The 24065-nt window shown below is 31.1% G+C and overlaps 2 protein-coding genes across 2 annotated transcripts in view; one reads left to right on the top strand and one right to left on the bottom strand.

Annotated features, from left to right (window-relative positions):
- The window catches only part of LOC142317756 (uncharacterized), a 461571-nt gene that overhangs the window by 182634 nt on the left and 254872 nt on the right, over positions 1 to 24065 (top strand). The window lies entirely within an intron of this gene.
- LOC142328480 (uncharacterized) overlaps positions 1 to 24065 on the bottom strand; it is a 506312-nt gene that overhangs the window by 407636 nt on the left and 74611 nt on the right. The window lies entirely within an intron of this gene.

The raw sequence follows: 24065 nt of genomic DNA, 5'->3' as shown, positions 1-24065 counted from the left end.
TTTAAAACGTACAAAATAATCTGAAACATTCGAATTTACAAATAGAGAATGGAGATGTTAGTTTGATAAAAAAAGAAAAAAAACAAGCAAAACCGCATTAATTCACGGCGCCAATTCACAACTCTCAATTCCTTTGATTGAAATATAGAAAATAAACAAATGACTATAAAAAAATTAATACTGTTAAATAAATTTATTAAAAAGTGTAAAGAATGGTGCAAACGATAATAAACCGGATGCTACATCAACAGATAAGGCAAAATTAGACAACTAATGATTTTATTAGTTTTTTAGTAGTTTTAAATGCACACTACTACTAATATGTATTAATTGTGTATGGATACAAAGTTCAATAAAGAAATATTATACTAAAATTAGCTTTAGTACAGCGAACAAAACCACATAAATATGCACATATAATTCACAAGCATAAATGACACTCAAACAAAAGCATAAGAAAAAAGCATACAATCTGACAAGCATAAAGAATAAAATAAATGGAATGTTAATTACCGTAACAGTTCCAAAAAGCAAATTCAATAAGCATAAACAGATTACACGTACAACTAAATATAGGAACCGAAGAATTTAGAATAAAGATAAAATTTCAAGTAACGTATACGACAGTTGAAAATCGCGGAAAATTGCCCATCGTTGTTCTTGTCTCCCGAATATTTTTCGTCTTATATCGTACATATGACATGTTTAAACAACTTAAAACATGTAGCCTTGTAACACAAGTAAACTTGTGCGTTTGGTTTCCTATACCAGTTTACCGTATCCTCAAGCAGAACGCAAAATCAATAACTGACATGCTCCGCATAGAGATGGGTTACCATAATAACCCTTACAAACGTGTAAGGTATAATCCTGTTTTTTAAGGAAAATATACGACAGTTTTATAAAACAATCAATCAGGGAAGAATCCCGTAAGAGAGGAATGTTGCCAAACACATGATCGGCCAAAACGAGAGCCGAGCAATTTGGTATGTAAGTGAATGGTAGTATAAAAATAAATATTTATGTGACATTTTATAACTTTTGTAATAGGATAACATATAATAATACGTCTACAAAGGAATTGTTTTGTTACATCATCACCGCGGCGTTGTGTGTATGAGGGTGCGAGAGAACGATAAGAACGAGAAAATGTGAAATAACATAAGTCTAAACAATGCTCGTACTCTCGCATTAGTGTAAATATCGAAATGAAAGTTCAACATCGACTGACGCTTTAGTACGGAAATATGAGTTTTTCAGGCTAAATAAAATCACCTGCCGCTTGTCGATACGATGTACAGAATTTTAGTTTAACCTGAAAAAGAAAACGATTGTATTTGAAAACTAAGAAATTTAAGGAGAATTTTCAACTAAAATGTTAGCTGGATGTCCTCAAAAAAAAAAAAAATCTTATATGGACATGCTAAAAATAAAATTTCTAAAGCAGCAAAAAACAAATCGCAACATCTACTTATCAAAGGCTTTGCACAGATTATTTTTAGTCACCTCTTATTGATGGTGTATCGTCTTTACTCTGCAAGATCTAGTCTTTTTCCAAGGGCCGATAGTCCAGTTATTTTGGAACATCAATTCATATAACTTATCAATCTACACAGTACAAATTGAAAAAACAAAAATAAGCATAAACGTTGTATCTGTGTACATATATAAATGATTATTGAGAACGACTAGGGTTACGTTTTACGGTCAACAATCTGAAAAATAAATTACTTATTTCTAAATTCCCTACTTAGGATTGATCAGCACTATCTACTAGATTAATAACGCTGCCTTAGAGATTTAATTTTCGAACATGAACTCTGTCATCCCGTGAATGCACCCTTATACATTTGCTATCATAGTTCGTTAGCATTATAGCATATTTACAAGTCGTATATTCTTTGTGCATCGGACTCTTAAAAGCTCAGTTATATGAAATTTAAGAATTCATTGCATTTGCTGTAGAACACATTACTTCGAGTAATGAAACGATAAAATTATCTGATTCTATGAGCTTCCAAGGAGAAGGATTCGAGCCACACTGCACAACTACTGATCCGGTGTACGTTTCGGTACTTAGCCTATCTACTCGTATAATAATATCGATAAGGTTGAGATTTGTTTTCCTTTTGATAATAAGTAGTAAATCCATAAAACTGCGACTAAACGATTCAATCTCAATCGTAATGTTTTCAATTATAGTTTATAAAAACAGTAAATAAAAGTTTTTTAGGAAGCTAAACTAATGAAAAATATAAACTTGAATTATACTGAAATCAAATACAATTGGTATTATTTAACTAAAATAGTCCCCTTGATTTGAACCACCATGTTATTTCTTGGTTGTCCCACAGAAGGTGACATAATATCATAAAGGGTCAAATATCCTCGTAGACAACAACAATCAAAGGAACAAAAGGACTCGATTTAAATGTTTAACTAATGCTACAAACTGGAAATTTCTTGATAAAAAAGAGAGAATAACACTAAAAGTCAAAATCGATGTGTTTGTGAGGACATTATGCAGTCAAAAATAGATATTTAATAACAATAACTCCTACACCTACTAGATTTTGTTCAGTAATTATGATGTGATAGTTACGATCGGAATAAATGTAATGTTCATTATTAGAGTAAATCTAACCACACTTTCTGTAATATTCATCGCATCCTCAATATAGAAGTTACACAGGAAACAAATAAATATTGCGTATTACTTAGCTTTTCTACAGCTCTAAGAACTGGATACAAGAAAAAGGAAATACTTCATTCATTCAATCGGGAAATAAGTTTCTGAGAACGTAAAAAGATCCACCCTAAGGGAAGTAATTCAAAATCTAAGAGCGAACAACCAGTAATCGAGTCTCGAGCGGTGAATGATTTTCAAGGAGACAGAAATCCTAAGTGTATAGAAAGGATGGGTAACAGGGTATAAACGTAAGTACTGAAAACTGTAGATGAAATTTTATATTATACGTGTAAGTAAATCTCTTTTTATTGAGTTTCGGCGGTTTGTTTTTACGTGTCTTTTTGTATTTAATAGTTACGATCACTTATTTCTTTATTACTACTTATTATGACTAACGATCAAACAGCGCACGTTTTATCTTATTTTCTCAAAAAGGGTTCTTAAGCGTACTTTTTGTTATTTTAAATTAAAATGTAATCGATTACTCGTACCGGACAAGTAAACGAAAATAAACAATATTAAACACGGCACATATTACACAAAACGTCGAATCAATTAATATGTTTAATATTGTTAGAAGTTATTAATTTTGCAAGTACACATGTACTTCTTTATCGGCTTCAAAAAACAATAAATTACTTAAAAATTATCGGTATATATTAAAAGGGCAAAAGACATTTAACAAACCTTCATATACAATAGATAAGGCTACAAAAGTGAACAATTAAAATGCTAGAATAGTCGATTGAAAGAACGATCAAAAGCTGACAACTGCAATAATGAAAACGAACAGATAAAAAAAAGAAGCTCATCATATCATATAACCTTACAAATTCAGAAGAATAACGGCTGCGCTTCGCACGGGTACACCGATCGTTTAGAATCTACACTGTAGAGATAATATGCATCCATCTTTGACCAGATATTTCAACCGGTACGAAGCACATAGATAAGAGAATCATCTCATAATGAAGAAAACTTTAACGGAAGGGAGAATATATTGAAACGAGAAAGTATAGATTATCCGATTACTACGACGGACTTCTTTAGCAGACGATTGTTACATATTTGTTCTTCAGGTTGTACTATAATCGTTTACTGTTGTACATTACATTTATCTAATTTTAAAAAAAAACAATCACAGTCGCGATTAACGTCAACTTTCAGAATAACTATTCTTTTGAGGTAGATAAAAGCAGCAAAACTCTCTTCAACAGGAATCTCTGTTTTAATACAAAGCGGTAGCGTGAAACGGTATATCCGACGATACAGATAATGATTGTTCGCATCCAAACCCAGTAAAAACTCTCCTTTGTTCGTATTTTTACAAAAAAAAACCTTATAAAGCACAAAATAATTAATAAATTAAACAGAAGTATTATCATCTACATTTTTACATTAAATAAAGACAAACATAAAATATTTATAACAGGCGCTAAAATTCTAATGTGAAATAAACAAAGTTTTTAGTAATAATGGTAATTTCTATAGGCTTCCTCTTGGTTGTGTTTTAAAATTATTAATATACTCTAAGATTTAATATTTAAATCTAGCGCATCATACATCCGTAGTCCTACGTAATAGGAGCTGTCGATATAATTTAAATTGGCGAGCTATATATTCTCTACAATTTGTACTGTTACATAACAGTTATAAGAGAAAAAAAACTTTACCAAATACCGGTTCTAAGTTGCACAAAACTACTTGAAACTTAAAGTTTACCACAATCTTAAACTTAATAGATCGTACTATTTAAATTCAACAGTAGGATAAATACAAAAAACTAAGAAACATAATATTTAATTGATTAAATAAAAAAACTAAGAAACAATATTTAATTGGATAAAGTAAAGGAAGGTCGAGATTAAAATAAATATTTGTTAGCAATCGCAACATGTCGTGTGGGTGACTGTTGTATTACAGCAGCATCAAAGTCATACTTTTTCACGACAGGAAAATGATTTAAAGGTGGTAATATGTTATATTTTCTCTATAATGAAATAATAATCATAACGTGTAGGGTTATTAATTCCACACAGCCATAGTAAGTAAATGAACCTTGCCCCACTATCTTACACGATACGTTGTAGTAGACCTAATAATAACAAAAATGATAAACGAGTTTATTACAATTTTATATTTATACAACTAATACGAACACACTGGCATAGATCTTCACTTACGAAAGATAAAATAAAACTACGTATCTTACTTTAAATAGTGTATAAGGGGCATAAAATACTTATTGTTGTTATATGACTTGCGTAAAATTTCAGTTTCGTACGGACACTTTTTTAATTCTTCTTTCGTACGGTCGTCCCGAAATATAATCTTTCAGAATTTATTCCTTCCGAATATACATAGGTGCAAAACGGAATGAAATATGACTGAATACGCGATCGACAGAAGACAAACATGAATGCTCCTTGAAATCCATTTAATAGAATTATTAAGGACAACTTCACGATTACCTTTTAATAGCTAGTTCCTTGCAAGTTAAACAGATAATGTACATTACAACAAAACCTTCTTACCTTAAAAAAAAAACTTCTCTAGAGTAGAAATAAACTCTTTACGGTAAACCTAGTTTACATTTAATACAAAGTTAACTGTCACTCTCAAACATTATTTCAAATAATTAAAAGACGTGGGACGCAATAACAATTAAGGTGATAAATAAATATAAAAATTTAAATCGTAAAACAAGTTTAATTAATGATTACGTAGTAAATAAAAATGGAAAAATCGTACAGAATAAACGGTTACTAGTTCGCAACCGTTTCATTTGTTAGCCGGTTAAAACAAAGAACACGTCAAACCGCTTTCAAAAATTCGAACGACGAGAAATTGGTTGGTGGTTGTAATAGCGTTGTTATAATATAGCTTTCTATCATTAACAATGGATGAAGTAATTTATAGATTCAGTGTCGAGTTTGTGTGTGCGCGCACGGGCACACATAGAGAGAGAATGAGGGAGTGAGAGAGAGAATGCCTCGGTTGTCTCAGAAATAAATGATTTATAGTAAATCGTAATTTAAGCTATTAGCCGAAAAAAATTATTTTCAATACATAACAAACAGTAAACTAAAACGATAACCAAGTCAATGATTTTAATATTCGTACATGTCTATTTAACAAGATATTTAAATTAGATACCGACAATGACATTATTCATGTACCACATTTTTTTAATCACCTTTAATTTCTAATCTGCTCATTACGTTAGGAAAGAAATAAATAGTACAAAAAATGATACAGCGGCTCAATCAAAATATACATGATACCTATTACAGTGTTCACCTCAACATTCAAACCACTAAGAAATAATTCCTCGAGTAGTATTTACAAACATTGTACTCGTACATATAAAATTTAAAAACTCGTATATTTAAAGCAAAATCATTGCTACAGCGTCAAAATTTAATAAAATATCTGCCACATGAAAAGTAAATCCCTCTAGTTAAAAATTACACTTAAAAAAAATAATAAATAAAGAACCATTACGCAGTATGAAACTTAATCATTTTTAAACATATTTTTCTCTAACCTTTCTTACTTAGTACCATATAAATTAAGGTAAAATTTATATGAACATACTTGACGTAAATCTTCCATCAACTTAAAAATTCTACAAATCTTTATTATTTATGAAAACGACAAACGCGAAATTTAACAGATCTAATAATAAATAAAATAGAAATCCAATTATCACCTCAAAAAATGCAAAAATACCTAATTTATTTTTTTAAATATAGGCCGAACATTCCGAGTTAGGACAGTGTTAAAAGAAGGAAAGAGTTAATACGATGTGGATCCTGTAATATAAATAAATGATATGTCACTAGACGGTCCGTGTGAGAGGGGGTATTCCCAGAAGCGTGGAAGGCACAGCGTCTTGTATTGATGCCGAAAACTGAACGTGATCTTTTGCTTCCATCGGCTTATCATCCACTGACGATGATTAATACATTGGGGAAAATCATAGAGCGTATTCTCCAGCAAAGGCTGGTTCGTGCAGTGCAGGATGCAGGCGGCTTCTCGGGGAGACAATGTGGTTTTCAAGCTGGAAGGTCTGTGCTGGATGCGATGGAGGAGATGATAACAAGAGTTAATTAATACTTGGCAGGAAGATGGGATGCGGGAGAAAAAGGTCGGTGGACTTACCGTCTGATTAGGAATGTAAGGAGTTGGTGCGGTAGGACTCACGGATCAATTGATTATAGTCTTACGTAATTCCTGGCCGGGCATGGTGGTTACAGGTCGTATCTTTTTAGGTTCGCTCTTGACCATTCAGACCGCTGTCCGGTTGGAGGAAACTCCGTACCATATCTTCTTCTGTTGTACGAGGTTCCAGGATGCGCAGATGTGCATGCTGGATGCCCTGGGTTGGGTGGACATGTTCAGACTTGAGGATTTTCAGCAGATAATGCTTCAGGGTGTGAAGCAGTGGACTATTATTGCAAATTATAATAAAAACGTTTTAGAAGAACTTAGAAACACAGAAAAAAATCGTAGGAGACGGCGAACATTGGCGCGGCCTGCAAGGGAATAAAGCGTCGGAGGGTGCCGGGTTGGACAGGTCTGCGGCTGAGTGCCTTGGGGGTCCTCTCGAGCATGAGGGGGATCGCTGTGGTGCGATGAAGCCGTGGACACTCCGCTCCCGGTGCCTGAGGGCGTTGCTCACATTTTTAGTAATTATGGCTGACGGTCGTGTGGCTAAGTAATAAGATGGTAAGTAGTTGAGTTTTGTGTGTATTAGATGGTGGGTGTGTGTTTGTGTACTCTGGGTAAGATTGTGAAAATTTAATTAATTGTTGAGTATGCTTTGGTGGGTAAGTTATGTCTTGTGGCTATGTCTTCATGATTGTTGTGCGCTTGTCTTGTGTTGGCTTGATTGTATGAATCTATAAATGTGTGTGGTACGACTTAGTACCTATTAGGTGTGATATTTTTCTGGATGTTTTCTTCCTTTAGGTATTTGTGGTGTGCAGTGTGTGCGTGTGTGGTCTGGTATGGATGATGTTTGCCTGTGGAGACCGAATGTGTGTATGTGTGTGAGCGCTTAACCCCCTCCTGAAGTAATTTTTTATTAGCGGTTCCCCAGGAGGTTGGGCCGCCAGGGGTGAAGGTTTAGTCGGTAGTGCGAATGAATAATACATACGCATTTTCTGTAACAGCTTGCAGAACCGGTTAGCGAGTCCGACACTGCTTCGGCGCCCGTAAATGGGGTTCCTCCAACTAAAAAAAACAGACGGCCCGACTAGCCAGAACCTGGTCTCTCGGAGCTCTCAGGTCGGCCCAGGCAAACCCCAGAGCCAACTCAAGGGCTCCTCGAGGCCAAGCGGCCTATCCCATGGCTGCATAGCTCGCTTTCCTCGCCATTCCCAATTTGGCAGGTGAACCGGCGCCCTGGACACCCGCAGAGCTTGTTTCGTTCGCCATTCCCGTCTGCCCAGAGGGCTGCACTCCCTGGACCCCGCACAGTACGTTATATTCATGGTTGTGAGAATAATACTGACAAATAATAATTACAGTTTTCAAGCTTTATAGAAACCTGAAAAATAAACTAAATTACAAAAGATAGGATAATAGTAACTATAGTAACTAATGTAGACACCCCTTTGAGGACGAAATATCTATAACTTGCCATGGTGGCAGAAATATAACAATGAAGTAAAAGGATTAATCTATTTTTTTCCTTAATGAATATCTTTAATCCACAACTTCACCCTCCTTGGGGACAAAGAAATAATGAATATTTTTATATATTAACCTTCAGGGGAGCTAGGGCCTCGGTCGATGGCTTACACCCTTCCCTGGGATAACACGAATGTAACCTGCAAGATTGAAATTAATAGGTCGGTGTTGGTTCTCGCGTGATGCAGTAACAAACTGGCAAACTTTACACACACGCACACACACAAAACCAAAAATCAAGTTGATATCTTCATTTGAATTAAAAAAATAGCCTGGTTTCAAAACAAAACAATTGAAAATCAATTTTCAATCAGAATTTTAAACAGCCCTTTTTTAGTGTGCACTTTAACAGTGAGAAAAACATACATACAAATTTTCATCAATTTATTTTCAGCTTTTCCTGGTCGTTGATGAATCAGTCACGCAGTAAATCAGGACAAGTTGCCTTACAAGTACAGATGCTTTCCTCAGCAGCAGTAAATTTTTTTCAACTACTATTTCCTTCCTACTGTACGATAGTGTTTACATTTATTTACTGCTATATAAATTATCTTACTCCGGTTACAAAAAGAATGTACCTTTAATTTCATTTATTTATCTTTTTTACAAAACCATTGCTGAATAAAATACCTATCACCTAAAAAGTGTCAGATTTACAAACTGTTAATCCTAAAACGTCCGACCTGGATGAGAACAACGAAAATTATTTTAAGCAGCTAACAAACAGGAATATTTTTATCATTTTCTCTGAGTTTCTTATGGGCTGCTTAAAAAGTAATCAGGAAGCCTAATTTCTTCTTTTTTTCTTTTTAAACATAAATTTCAGTATGAAATGAGTGATTAAATAAGTTTAAAATTCATCGGCAAAGAAATAATGACAAGCTCGCAGGCAGGCTCTCATGGGACCACACTGAATACATGAACTTCTGGAAGTTCAGGCATCCGTAACAAGAGTGTGCAGTAATGTAAAATCCTTAAAATTAAGTTCAGTTCCAATCTCTTGTAAATAGTACATATAAAGAACGGTCAAATATATATAAACCGGGGAACCAATTTGTTAAAAAAATAAATAAAATAAAAATATAAAAAGTAATACGAACTTATTAATAATTAAGCACCGTTTCAACAAAATATACGTCACATGTGAGAAAAAGCAACACCACGCACAATAACCGATATAGCGTGAAATTAGTAGTGTCATGGGTAGATCGTAAAAATGACAGTTCACGGATACAAGGTGAATGAACGGCTGCGGGTAAGGCGGAGTGGTGGAACTCGAGCGGCACGGAGTAGTTTCACTGCAATGTAACTTATCAGACTATATCATGTACAGTTATAATAATAAAGTTTATAAACCGCAAGAACGATAGAAGGAAAAATTACCTGACTCGACGCTCAACTACAAACACTAAGCGCATTTCATTTCATATTCGAATTTCAATCTATATAACCGATACGAAATCGGATCAATGGACAACGTACGCACATTTATTTAATCAGGAACCATAAATAGCTGTGTCACTTGATCCTAAGTTTGTTATATTCTAAATAATAAACACGCCTGGCGCATGTGTTATCGATCACAAAAAAAAAACATATGAGGAAGTGATCGCGATAAAATTTCACTGCTAAGGCAAAATTCTACATGTCCACCTGCAAAGCGGAAGAACAAGCATTTAACTGCTGTGCCATACTCCTACACACAATTGAAAAGTAACACTATACCAAGTATGCAAACATCCGTAACAAATGTCATTAGTGATGAAACGCAGACAAATATTTCAACAAAGCAATAAATATATTTAGAAATGAACTTTTTTTATTTATCTACGATGCATGTATTAAAGACAGTTTACAATTCAACAGTAATATCAGAACTATAAACGCAGAACTCAAAACCTTGATTTAAAACCATAACATTCTACGTTATTGGCCGTACAGTAGACAACATAAATAATGCGTTAGTTAAATATAATAAATTCTATTTTCAATCAACTGAGCGCAACTACGTATTTGAATGTAATATGACGTTCAGATTCGTGACAAGGCGATCAATTAACAATTAACGAGCCTATGTATATGTTTGAGTAATTGAATGATTAAGTGGGAGACACATTATCTTAAGTATATAAATATATTGTAATATAAATATTACAATATATTTTAAATATACTATATTATTATGATCTATATAGAGATTGTGCCGTATTAATAAAATAAATTAATTTCTTTCACCACAGTAGATTGTTTATAGAAATGACCAAAAAAAATTATTCAGACGGTGCAATAAATTTTCTTCAAAGGAAGCCCAAGTTTATTGAGGTTAGCATTAAAAGGAAATTTAACTGAGATTTTAAAGTCATTGTTTTTTATTTTCGTATTTTAAAATTATTTATAAATAAGCAATAAACTTTTTCAACAACACCGTTACAAAACAACGACGTTATTATCTTATCGAAAATAGCACGAGAGAAACCGATAACCTGTATCAGCGTACTGTTATTACGGCATGCTTACAACACGTAAAGAATACATCGCCGTTTAAATATCGACTATAAATAGAAGACACCGTACAGAAAAAATTATCGGCTAGCTGCAATATTATATATGATTTGTTCGAGACCATTTGAATAATCATCCTAGTCGGCAAAGCAATTATATTAACAAACTGGCGGTTTAGTGAATTAGCCTTGTAAATAAATCTCGGCTCGATTACATGAATCTGATGATAGTAATATAGTATCTTCTCGTAATAAATATATCACTGAACCCTCTTTTTTTTTTAGTAAGTGATTACGTTTAATACTATTCCGTAATTTACTATACGTGAAAATAAATAAAAGTATTCAAATAATTAATAATGTCTTATGTAAATAAAATATTATGAACAGTCGCTATAGAGAGAATCGCTGTTAAAATAATATTTCGCTTTTTTATGTTAAATTTCATCAACTACAGAAATGCGTTAACACAGATTAAGCTATTATTATTAAGATTTTCATTTGAAACTATAACGATATGAAATATAAGTTTTATATCAGGCAACAAGATAAATCGATTATCAATCATGTTAATCGTGCGATTATTTTGGTAGCCTATGACGTTAATAACAATAATACGATCTAATCACTCAATAGAATAAAAACGAGTGTGCTGATTTTATAATACTATGTCTTTAGCATGGTATAAACAGATAAGACAGCAGTAGCGCTGTCGACCGGATAAACACTACGGTTTATTACACGCACACTAATCGAATCCTATCGGTTTTATCGCGTTGTTTTTAATTTTTTCTTATCGCAAACGATGATACGGGCCGTTTCATTAACCTGTAGTAGTATTCCTATTCTTTTAGCTGTAAATTATACCGGTCTTATCGTTGACCCCTGTCATCAGTCGCAACACGACCACAAACAACTCGATCGTAAATTAATAAATTAACAACCGATTAAAAGATGAACAAGAACGATAAGGACTGATAAAAACGATCGACCGTTTTAACCGAGAAGATAAAAATAAAGTTATACAGATTCAGGTGTGGACGCATATAAAAAGAGTTCATCATTATCTAAAAAATGGCATACACTTTATCACTTAAAGGTACCTTTGTAATTATTCAAATTTTGGAAAAACGTCTTATTAAAAATTTCACTATTCTAGAATACATTAAAGTGTACCTCTCTAAAAACGATTAACTACAGAAATCAAACTTTCAAACAAGCGTCGGATGGTTCCTCTTGGCTAATTAATTAATAGTTCACTACCGATTATCCGAATTCAACAAGTGTACAGAAAACAAAAAATTACAAGTAGACGATTATTTAAATAGATATTCGATTTCTTAAAAACTAAAGAAAATAAATAAAATTATTAAAATATCAAACCAGAAATGTCTTATGTAAATTAAAAGATTCTACAGTCGCTCTAGAGGGAATCGGTATTAAAATAAAATCGATCTCGCTTTATTATTTATTTATTTTAAATTATGACTACAGAAACGCGTTAACACAGATTAACTTATAATTAAGACTCTCCTTTGAAACTGCAACAATATGAAGTATATTTTATATCGGGCAACATGTTAAATCGATCAAATAATATGCGCAATCAATTAAGACACAAAAAGTCTTCTCTTTAAGAACAATCCATCGCTACGGAATTAAAAAAAATTAAATAATGCACAGTAAATAGTAATACAATAGCATTACACAGTTTAACTTTACCTGAAAGTAAAATGCAATTTAAAACGCACTTTTTCAGTAAATAGAAGCTTGGCGACTACGTAAATTCCCTTTTAACAGAGCTTCGGAAGAACGAAAGGTCTAGTTTCACTTCATCGTGTAGGAATGCGACATTACCTGAAAGAGCAGGTAGAGCGAATGAACATCTCCCCACTCTCTTAAACAACATTTATTCCGAAACTGGCTTAACTCCCTCGAATCGCACAACAGCTAACTCAGCTGTTCATTCCCCCCTCCCGACGTAAACTCCCCCGATAAAATTTACATTCAGCATTAAAAACCCGCCGCCCTATTAACAAACATTCATTAAAGTAAAACTCTGATCGCATCATATAACGCAAAAATAAAAATATCACCGAAACGTACCCGTATGTTACGAAAAAATACGCAATAGTTTACCTGCAGCAAACTGCGATCAATCTTACTTTACAATTAATGTTGAAAACGTGTGCATTACTGTAAAAACAGTTTCTAACATGAGTTTAAATAAAAAAATCTTTTTAATATGTCATTATCTACATTTAAAGCTTATTTATAATTCGCATTACAAAAACTGCAGGAGCTATCCAAATACCAGTTATTTCAAGTCATATTTTTAAGTTTATAAATAATTGTAATAAACGAGAGAAATTAAAATTCTTATTTTACAAGTTTCGATTTCTTTGCGTTGAACTTGTACGGATTTTAGACAGAATTGGCTTTCTGTTTATATGATTATTGGTAGTTTCACTAAAATATTTTCAATAAAAGGAGTTAAACAGAAAAATATCTTTTCAGACCAGATTTTCGGGGAAAATGTTAATTTGATTTTTAAGAGAATCTTAACTTACGTATTATATATTCCCGCAGTATCTGACTGTCAGAAAAAAATTCATTTCAAATATTTAACCGATGCGCTTAAAAATTATTCAAATCCGTACCAAATACCCGGTTGATATTTTATTTCCTTATCGATGTTTCTTTAATCAATAATTACAGAATCAACAAATTTTTTCTAAAGCACTGAACGTCAGTTTCTTTTATAAAAGTAACAACAACGCAAGAGCATATTCATTTACGTCTCGGCCTAGCATCACCACTCTTATTATCATATATGACGAATGATATTAATTTTTATTAACAACCGAAAATTTTGATTTTATAAATAGCTAGGGAACTGAGACCGTTGGCTGCTTTGCAGCCTTTTTAGGTGTGACTTGATTCTCCGAGTGTTTTAAGCCATTACCCGTCCCAGTAGTTCAATTAGGTCTCGAGTTATTGCAATTTTCGTGTTTTCAACATTTTTCTTACCGTTTTACAATATAGGGAGGATTCTAAAAGAATTCTAAAAATTAATTTAATTACAATATTAATCGATGACAATGAGGTCTGATCAAATTTATTATATTTATTTCTCTGAATATCGCCAGAGAACTGAATCTTTGCTTTACTAGCTAAAATAATAAAAATATACAAGGCCAACTAATATTTGATTACATCCGCTTTTTTCTCTAGATAAACATTCCCGATCGACATTTATATAATCGAATGAAAAAAATCAAGGCAAGTCGATCTAAAACAACTTTAATGGTTATTATATTAAATTATACAATTATGCTGCCAATTATATAAATTTTTTAAATTCATTTTTTAGCTCCTTTAAAAATTATATTTTCCGCAGCTTAAGAAATAGAAAAGAAATAATATATATTGCCGAATCGACAATCAAATATGCGGAATGTTATCACAGAATTCCGACATAAAGACAATCAAATTTTAAAAAAATAAATGTTCAAATTCTGTACTATTATAAGACGAATACTTCCTTTTACACCCGCTCGTAAGGGCAGAATACATCTAGATGACGTGACTTCATACATACTTAGAACGTAGAAACTTGTGAAAGGTCGAATAGTCGGACGTCACGGTGGATTATCAGATAACGCAAATATCAGCTGACGTAACAATACATTTCCAGAGCGCCGGTTCAGTAGTGCCACTACTTCGTATGTCGCGCTCCATTTACTTATATAACAATCAGCTGTACGTACTTTATTTAATTTTAATCTCGGTAGCCGTTAACGATCTTATCTATCTGTTTATATATTTTCCTTACGAATAAATTATTTTACATAATACAGTACTAATACAAAGTTTAAAAATAACTTACATCGATTCATATCCGACCGTGACATACAGGTCACAACACTTACAAATTATTACAACAAAACGATAATGCAGTCGTTCATGTTTTAACAAATCTTCACAGTAAAACAAGTCAGTTTTATTTTGGTAATAAAATGAAAAAATAAACGTCTATAAAATAAAAAGCGAAAATTTTGTGGTAACTTTTATATTAAATCTACTTTGCTGACATAAATTAATTTCTATGATTAATTCACATACAGATTTAGATGACACAACATTAAAACACGTTTTTTTATAAAATCCAAGTCTATCTCATAAATTGTGACGCTTATTGAAGTGATTTATAAAACATAGAATTCTATCACTACTGGAGGAGTCTGAATAAAAGACATAATCTGTTTTTTCGATTAGAATCGATACCGAAATCAAGATCTACGCATTGTTCCACTGTACCAAGAAAATTATATAGAAGGCAGAGATGATGACAAGCCGTTAATTACTGAACTCCTAAAAATAGTAAAATATACATCAAGTATTTCAGACCTACAAAAGAACGTCATTATTATTAATAGTCTCTTATTTTATATTTTAATTTATGCACTAGGGCAGTTCTTTTAAATAAATACCACAATCAATTGCAATCGTCAATATAGCATTATTTAAATAAATCAATACGTTTCAAATAAAACCTTAACAGCGTAAGTGAAATATTTAAGTAACAACTCAACCTTAATGCTACGTATTTCATTGACAAAAACTTCATCTATCATTAAAAAAGAAATTTACCGATTGTTTCTACAAAAATAAATTCAAACGATATGACTTTACTAATTAATGAATTTTACAATTAAAAAAAATAAAATAAAATTAAAATTACAAAAGAAAAAATTATTACACGTAACATAAAAATTCTATTTAATATCATAATGCAAATAATGAATTATTATTTTAATAAACAAAAAAAAAAGAATCACCACTACTACTACAATTATATAAAAATGCAACTGCTGTCAATTTAAAATACAAAAGAAATAAGGGATCGTCTGTTAAAAATAATAGAATATTTAGTAACTGGTAATACGATTCATTATTTTTAAAGCAGATCAGGGAGATTAGTAAAAGAATTACGTAACATATACAAACCGAAACATTAATTAACTTTGATAATAGGTATAACCCGAACATGTAACTTATACAATCGGAAGAAACAAATCTACTTTAAGTATAACCGAATTATATCTACACAACTCAGATGTAATAATCATAATTAATTTTATCTTCATTATCTACAAAAAAAAATGGGCACTAAAAAAAAAATTGGGAACATTTCTTTATACAGAATTTAATATATTTTATAAAATATCGTAATGATCCGTCAATTGTGGAATTCTAATTAAATGATAAGAAGGTTACAGATAAAAATAGTTTATTTCGAGTAATTATGTGAGATAATTTTACTTAAGCGTATAATACAATTCTTAAAAAGCATGTAACAAAACTCCCGCCGGTAGAATTTCAATCGGGGAATTAACACCTACCACACCAAGATAAAATAATATTGCAGAAAAATGAAATTATCGGTTTACCCAAAGTAAAGTAAATAAATAAATTGACGAATAAAATAATATATTTTCTTTTTCAAAAGAAGACCAAAAATTATATTATATAGAACATTTAAATAAACTTCGATTTGCATTACACAAACAAACGAAGTAACGAACAAGGAAAAACCTATATACAATTTAACATTAATAAATAGTTCAGTAATCTCTATAAGCAACACCAAAGGTCATTATTGTTAATGCATGTTACTATTACAAAACACATAAGCTTACATTTTTATATCGGTATTAAATACATTATTAGGTTGAACAGAATTTACTATTAAATTAAGATTATTATTATTATAAGCTAGCTGTATTATAAGTAAAATGCATATACATATATGTAAATTTCAACGAAATATTTTAAGAAAAAAGATTTCTTCGAGTTTTGGAAATAAGAAAATATATTCGTATGCGATGTGGCTAAGCAAGATATGAAAACTGTATATAAGTCTTCACAGTTAATCGACTAACAAATCCCTTTTAGAATAAAAAAAATTTGCATCGATCTGTAGAAACTCAAAGGTGCTTGTCTCTGAGGTAGAATTTTGAAATTTAATTACCTAACGACGCTAAAATGTTGAACGGTGAAGTCGAGTTTCACCCGAAGTAACAGGACGTGACATATACATCTGGCAACATGTTCGTATCAAGAAATGTTGCCAGAACAAGAAATGTGCGTAAGATTTACCTGTTGCAGATCGTCGTAGTCTTCCCGTCACTCGTAAAAAAGTTACCGCGCCGAACGTACCAAAATGACATTCTCATTGCACGCTGTTCAGACCGCCCTCGCGTCTCTATCTAAATTGAATCGTGAAATTATTTGAAAGAGATCTGCAAAGAAGCGGGCTTGTATCGAGGTCACGATGCGCGACATCCTAGGTTCACTAGAATATAATCGGTGACCGGGCACTATAATAAAGGAAACGATACCTTTAAATATTATACTGTAAACGTGGCTTCGGTCTGTCGACCTTCCATTAGGAAAGACCAGCACCGAAACGCACGCTACCGTGTGTATGTGCGTAAAAAAAAAAAAATTATATACGATCAATGAAAATCTTTTCATCGTTTAATTACATTTACTCTATCCTCCTGTTTAGTACGGCTAACAGGAAATTATTTAAATAGAAATAATTACTTGTTATCGTAAATTATTGTTTATCAGTACAACAACACTGTTTCCTTCACTGTAGCTATCGTTAAAATACATACAAAAGGTTAAAAAATTCAAATTTTATATGCGGAGTACAATAGGCGTCTAAACTAGTCCCCATTCAGAAATTCTAAATTTTTTAAAACATTTATTCCATCAAATATTTATAAAAATGTGTAAACCTTCAATAAAACAAGTCTTTTTCAAAAATGAGTTTATAAAAGACCATATTTTTTGTAGGTCATTCACGCATAACCTACAAAAAAAAAAACTTTCCCAGAGGTAAGTTGTTAATTTTAATAAAATAAAATCTTACAGGATGCATTTACATATTTTTAAATCCAATCTCAAAACCACTGGCGTGAAGGGCTGGCCTCCCAAAATTAAAAAATTAAACACAAGAAAATTTATATGTATAGTAAGAAACAAAGATGTAAAGTCATGTAATAAATCATTAGATTAATTACGTGGTACGAATTATATTTTTCAGGAAACAAACAAAAATCTAAAACAAATACAAAAAAAAACTGATTTTATTGTATTTTACTGGCTGCTGATTTCACTGTACAGGCGAATAATACTGAAATTAGTAACTATAATAGTAGTAAGTAATTTCAATTTTTCACTAATTTTATTTATATTATGGCGTATTCCAGGATCCCAATCCAGACAAATTTTGTTCAACTTCTACATATAAGTCGTTAACTTTTTTTTTATTACGACCTTAGTTATACTTCTGCATATCATTTTTTTCATATACTGTGTGTAAATGAAAAAAAAAGAGATGGATGAAATGATACGAACCCGTTACCGGTTAATCTGAAAACCAGCATTTATTTTATAAAACATTTATACCGAATGCAATCAATCCGATTCTGAAAAAAATTATTTTTAAGACCTTACCTAACCAAATTTATCTTTACAATTTTTTTTTGTACTTTGGTATGTTAAATAGTTTTTGATTACTGTAGTCGGTCTTCATCAATGACAATGACGCTTACATGTTGAACTTTAGTTCCATTGAAATGTTCCGCCCCCGCTCCCCGGGAAATACTCGCATTAATATAATTAAATTTGCATTAGCTCTGAACCAGGGCTTCCTACTTAGTATATTAATTACTGTTTGCATTTTGGGGTATATAATTCTACATTAACTATAATATACTTACAATCGGTTGAGCTAATACGTAAATGCCGACTATTACTACGCTTTTAAGGATTAATCGCATTTATTTTGGCAGTCACAAGCTCTTTTAGTTTTCACGGCTTAAACAATTACGGAAGAATAATTAAAAAGAAAAAACTACGGAGTATAATACACGATGCGATACTGTTGCTCTGCGGCGTGCAAACTGAAATATGTATAATTAGTTGGCACTTGAACTTAAGTTAGCATAAAGAAAGATCTGTTAAAGTAAACTGCTGCTTTTTAAACTGACATCATTGCCCCGTTTTTCATGCGATAATTTCTAGTAAGCCTAAAGCCGTTAAGCTTTCTGTAAAAGAAAGATAAAACAGAAATAAAGATTAATAGTCAGAACAAAGAAAAAATCGGAAACTTGGAATCCGTTGTCTAAGATAAGCTATTTTAAACACTATTTCGTCAGTTTAAAAAAAGGCCGTATAGTTTTGTTAGCGGGACGAACGACTGAAACTGTGAACAGAAGGAAGTATATAATGATGCTTTGCGTTACCACTTGCCGTCGCCTAACTACGAGGAAGGGGAAGCTTATAATTGACAGACGATAAGGTCAATGACACGATGTTCCATTATTAATACACTAAAAAGGTTTTAATTTTTTAACTTTAACAAACATACAAAGAAAATCAGTCGAGTACCCGGCAATTCAAAATAAATTAAGACAAGATATTCATTATAGTATGTCGCGCTGAATTAAAATTGGATCTTAAAAAAACCTGAAATCTAAATTGACTTCCGTTTGAATCTCTATATTTCCACGATAGTCTGAAAGCATTCAGGAATAATTATAATACTTACACAGAGGTATTAAGACGTTAAGAAGTAACTGCCGATTCGGGAAATCGGTTTCAAGTTCGTTTGTTTTAAAAGGAAGTTCAGTTCAGGATATAATTATAACACTGTATCTAATATAAATTTAAGGAGGGAGATATATTTCATACTCTTTTAATCTTTTACTCCTTACCAGCTTTCAAAAGATAATTTAGTTGACAGAATTTACCACGTTCAGTTAATACGATGGTTTAAAGTAATTAAAATTAATCTATACTACTAAAAACAATAATAGTACTATTCATTAATAAACCCTTTTTTAAGGCTAACAACTTTAATATTTTATTAAAAAAATCGCTGAAACTGTCATTTTGACGTTCTACGATGTACAATAACGATAAATATGTATCCTGATCGTATGCAGAGTCAGTGAAAGTTACAGTACTAATCTGTATAAGATTACAACAGATAACGTTCCTTCAACAACAGACTACTAAAGACGTTCCTGCAACAGACTGCTACTCATTCAGACTACGTAAACGATACACTTTCACTAGTTAACAAGTGAACACAATCTTGAATAACAACAGTTACGCGAAATAAAACTACTTTTAACAGAACTGACTATTTTTAGGCTGATGTATTGCTTTTATGCACTCCTATATATTAATAGACTGGTTAAAAAACCAACAACAATATTTGGCCCGATAGCACCTTCCGATAAAATTCTATTAGACGAAAACGATATGAATTGCTTTTACACGGTTTTACTTTTAAAGGTAAAGACCTATTTGAAAAAATAAAAAAATTGAAATTTACAATTATTTCAGCGAAAAATTAGTAAATTTGCTTTTATTTTTAACTTTGAAAAGAAACTTTGCTTTTTTATGTAAACGCTAATTTTAAAGTATACAAAAAAGGTACAAGAAAATATTAAAAATGTAATATTTGTTTATTAAAGCATTGTTTATGAGTTGGCGATGTTTTCACTAGAAGAGGATTTTTATATTTTCAGTGGGTTTTTGTAACACGCAAGAAACATCATTTGAATCCTTAGAACGGCGTGAATTTGAGTATTGTTAATTTATTAATTAAGATAAAAAACGATGAAAGCGTGGAATTGAGTTTTGCAAAGGTAACAAGTATTACAAATGAAAAGGTGATCGGTCCGCTCCCAAAAAAAGCCTATTAAGGATGCTCCACATTCTACGAACTTTTTTTTTTAAATTGGTTGATGCTCCATTTAATATCATTTTCATGAAAAACATAAAAGTTCTCTGTATATTTTATATTTTTCTTATATTCGTTCGTCAACTTTGTAATGTGGAACGACTTTTAGAATTTAATGGGTGAAACCCCTATATTCCCTATACAACTGAAATAGAAGCGTTCTAATAACCAATTTTATTTTTTTTACACAAATTTCATTCGTGAAACAGTAGTTATTGCTGAGAAAACTGCTAAAATGGAAAAACGTTCATCTGAACGAGTTAGGATAAAACCCAAACTCGGGAAGGATACTTATTATTTTTAGAATCTCTTTCGCACGTCACACGAGTTTCAACTAGAATAAGAACAAACGTTGAACATTTTCTATAATTTTTCATACGATAAGGGTAATTTGTAATCATTAAGTTTTTGAAAAATACTTTCAGTATAATAATGAAATTTTATAGGTGAAAATAAATCTGATCGTGAAATAGATAAAACCAAGTAGAATTTTTTTACCGTTACTATGAAGCGAATTATTAAGCTAATCGGGAAAAAATTATAAACACAAATTTAAAAACAATCAACCTAATGACTGTCATTTTTTATTACTTCCTTGTACTTCCCCGTACAAGTAAGTACTGTAATCCCGAAAAATTTCGGTTTTCAGATTTCAACGGAAATATCCACTTTGATCATCCCTGAATACATTTTGACTAGTTTCGGCGGGACCTGTACGTACCTATGTACATACATATGTATCTCGCATAACTCAAAAACGATTAGCCGTAGGATGTTGAAATTTTGAATTTAATACTGTTGTAACATCTAGTTGTGTACCTCCCTTTTGACTGCAATCGACTTAACCAAAAAATGTACAAAAAACCCAAAATAAAAAAATTTGGATTTTGGACTTTTTCTTAACTGCAGTAATAAGCCATCATTGCTTTTCAGCGATACATCATAAAAGGAACTTATTTTCATTGGTTCCAGAGTTACAGCCGAATAAAATTTTAATTAATGAAATATTCACATCGGTACGAATCCGACTTCATTTAAACTTTTTTTTTTAGTTTAAATATATTGATTTATTAATATTTATTAACTAATAATAATTATAATAGATAATATATTATTAACAATAATTAATAATTATTGTAAAAAAATTACAATAAATAATTCAATAATGAAAATTAAAAAAAATCATAAGTTTTTCGTGAAATAAAATTTTCTGTACTTTTAGATGTGTATATGTAATTTAATAGGCGTATAAGGAAGTTAGATGGTGTTCACATCAGATATTTTCACATATATTTACTGCACCGACTCAGTACAGTATTTAAAGGCACTGGTGTTAATTCTCATGAGTAATAATTATACAACGTGTTTACTAGAACTTAAAAACTAAAAAATATAAACTGGTGATTTTATTACTTTAGCATATTTTTATTAGATCCTGTGTAGGTTATTTTTTCGCGACTAACTGTTAACCAACAAATGAATTTTTTAAATAATTATATTGAAGTTGAATCGGTAAAAACAATCGATATCCATGAATTATATAAATTATGACTATTTCCTAATAAAAAAATAGAAAAAAGGATGTTACCGATGAGTGAGATTGACAGAGGATCTATTAAAATAAAGTACATAATCAGATGTGGGTTACTGTTACGAATATGAATATGTTGGAGGTTGGGCTAGAATACTGACCCATACCAATAATTCAGCGGATTTCATAATGATTTTAGCATAATTTACATGATGCCATCAAAATTAAAATTGAAAAATTAGAATAGATTTCTAGAATGTATAAATTCTAGAATACTTAGATTACAACCAAAATTTGATGGTATCGTGTAAAACGCCTGTACTCTTCAAAAAAATTAATATCTCAATAAAACTTAAATAAAATTACAGGAGAATTGTCGTTTAATGAACTTAAAAATTACTTTTTTATCTTTCTTTGTGCGGTATGTATTTAATGTTGACATAAAAAAACCGCGCCTTTATTTCCACACCAGTGATAAAACAGAATGCGATAAAAAAACATGTAATTTCAAGTGCTTTGCGCAGAAATAATTGCAGATTCCAACGATCTTTTCATTTTAAATGTATAATTTTTTTTTCAACGAAAAAAATTGCTCAAAGATAGTCGTCATATTAACTGGCACATACAATAATAACTGATATCAACGTTAAATTAATAATATTAAATTAATTTTAAAAATGTGCTCAACAAAAATAGTAACATCAGTCGTAGTTATAAACTAATAATAATAATAATAATTCACAAAGTTATTTATAAAACCAAAAAAAAATCAAGGTCATGTCTTTTAAGTTTAAACAATAATAATAAATTCGTTCTTCTCACCTTACAACAACGCTGATCCCAAGGAAAAATTTTAATTTTTTTTTTAAATTAACTTCCTCAAAATAAATGAGAAATGCAATTTATTGTGGAGGTAAAACAATTACGATGTAAGAACATTAGCCTTAAGTCAATGACGGTAATAATTTTAACGAACGTCATTCGCAACAAATTAAAAGAAACGGCGCTATATTTTATAGCGATAGTATTTTTTTTTTTAAATCAGTTATTTTCGTGGTTCATAATAATAATATTTAAATTTTTTAAGATTTTATGTCGACCGATAAATCAAAACTAATGTTATATAATTAACGCGGTGATATTTAAATCAAATCGATTACAATACCAAACGTTTAACATACAACTCATAAAATAGAGGCACTTAACTCTTGACTCGGCCGGTCACAGTTAATTTCATTAAAAAAGAAAAATTATTAAGAAAACAAATCGGTTTGTTTAGTTCCATATTAAGAAAAAAGAAACGTGGACCTTTCCAATACGACGTACAAGTTTTCAACAGTAAAAGTTTAGAAAAAGATTTCGTTCATCGGTCCCAAGCTTAATACAACAATTAAATAGGTATATTTTCTGACCATTTTCACCGATGCTGTACTTGGTTTAAATAAATATTAAAAATTTTAACTAAAAATTTACATACATATCCCGTTTTTTCTTTATACTTTTACATCAGTAATGACTGTAAAAAAACTTAATTAAACAAAATCAATGCGGTTAAATCTAACTGTAATTTGATTAATATTACGTGTAGAAAAATCACAATGTGATTTTACTCTTTTTTTTTATCTGCGGAGTATTTTGCTCACTTTCAGATGTGTTACTTATTTCCAGATTTCCAGTAAGGGCCTTGTGATTAAATGATTGTTAATAATCCTAACCCAAGAGAACGGACTAATCCTTAGCCCAGAGAATGGGAATAATTTTAAAAAACTACCTGGAAAACAAATTGAACATCTTGCATAAAAAGAGAAAATAAAAGAC

Source organism: Lycorma delicatula, chromosome 1 (assembly GCF_047948215.1).
Source record: "Lycorma delicatula isolate Av1 chromosome 1, ASM4794821v1, whole genome shotgun sequence".
Taxonomy (NCBI): Eukaryota; Metazoa; Arthropoda; class Insecta; order Hemiptera; family Fulgoridae; genus Lycorma; species Lycorma delicatula.
Note: the sequence above shows the minus strand (reverse complement) of the source record. Positions and strands in the feature narration are given on the sequence as shown.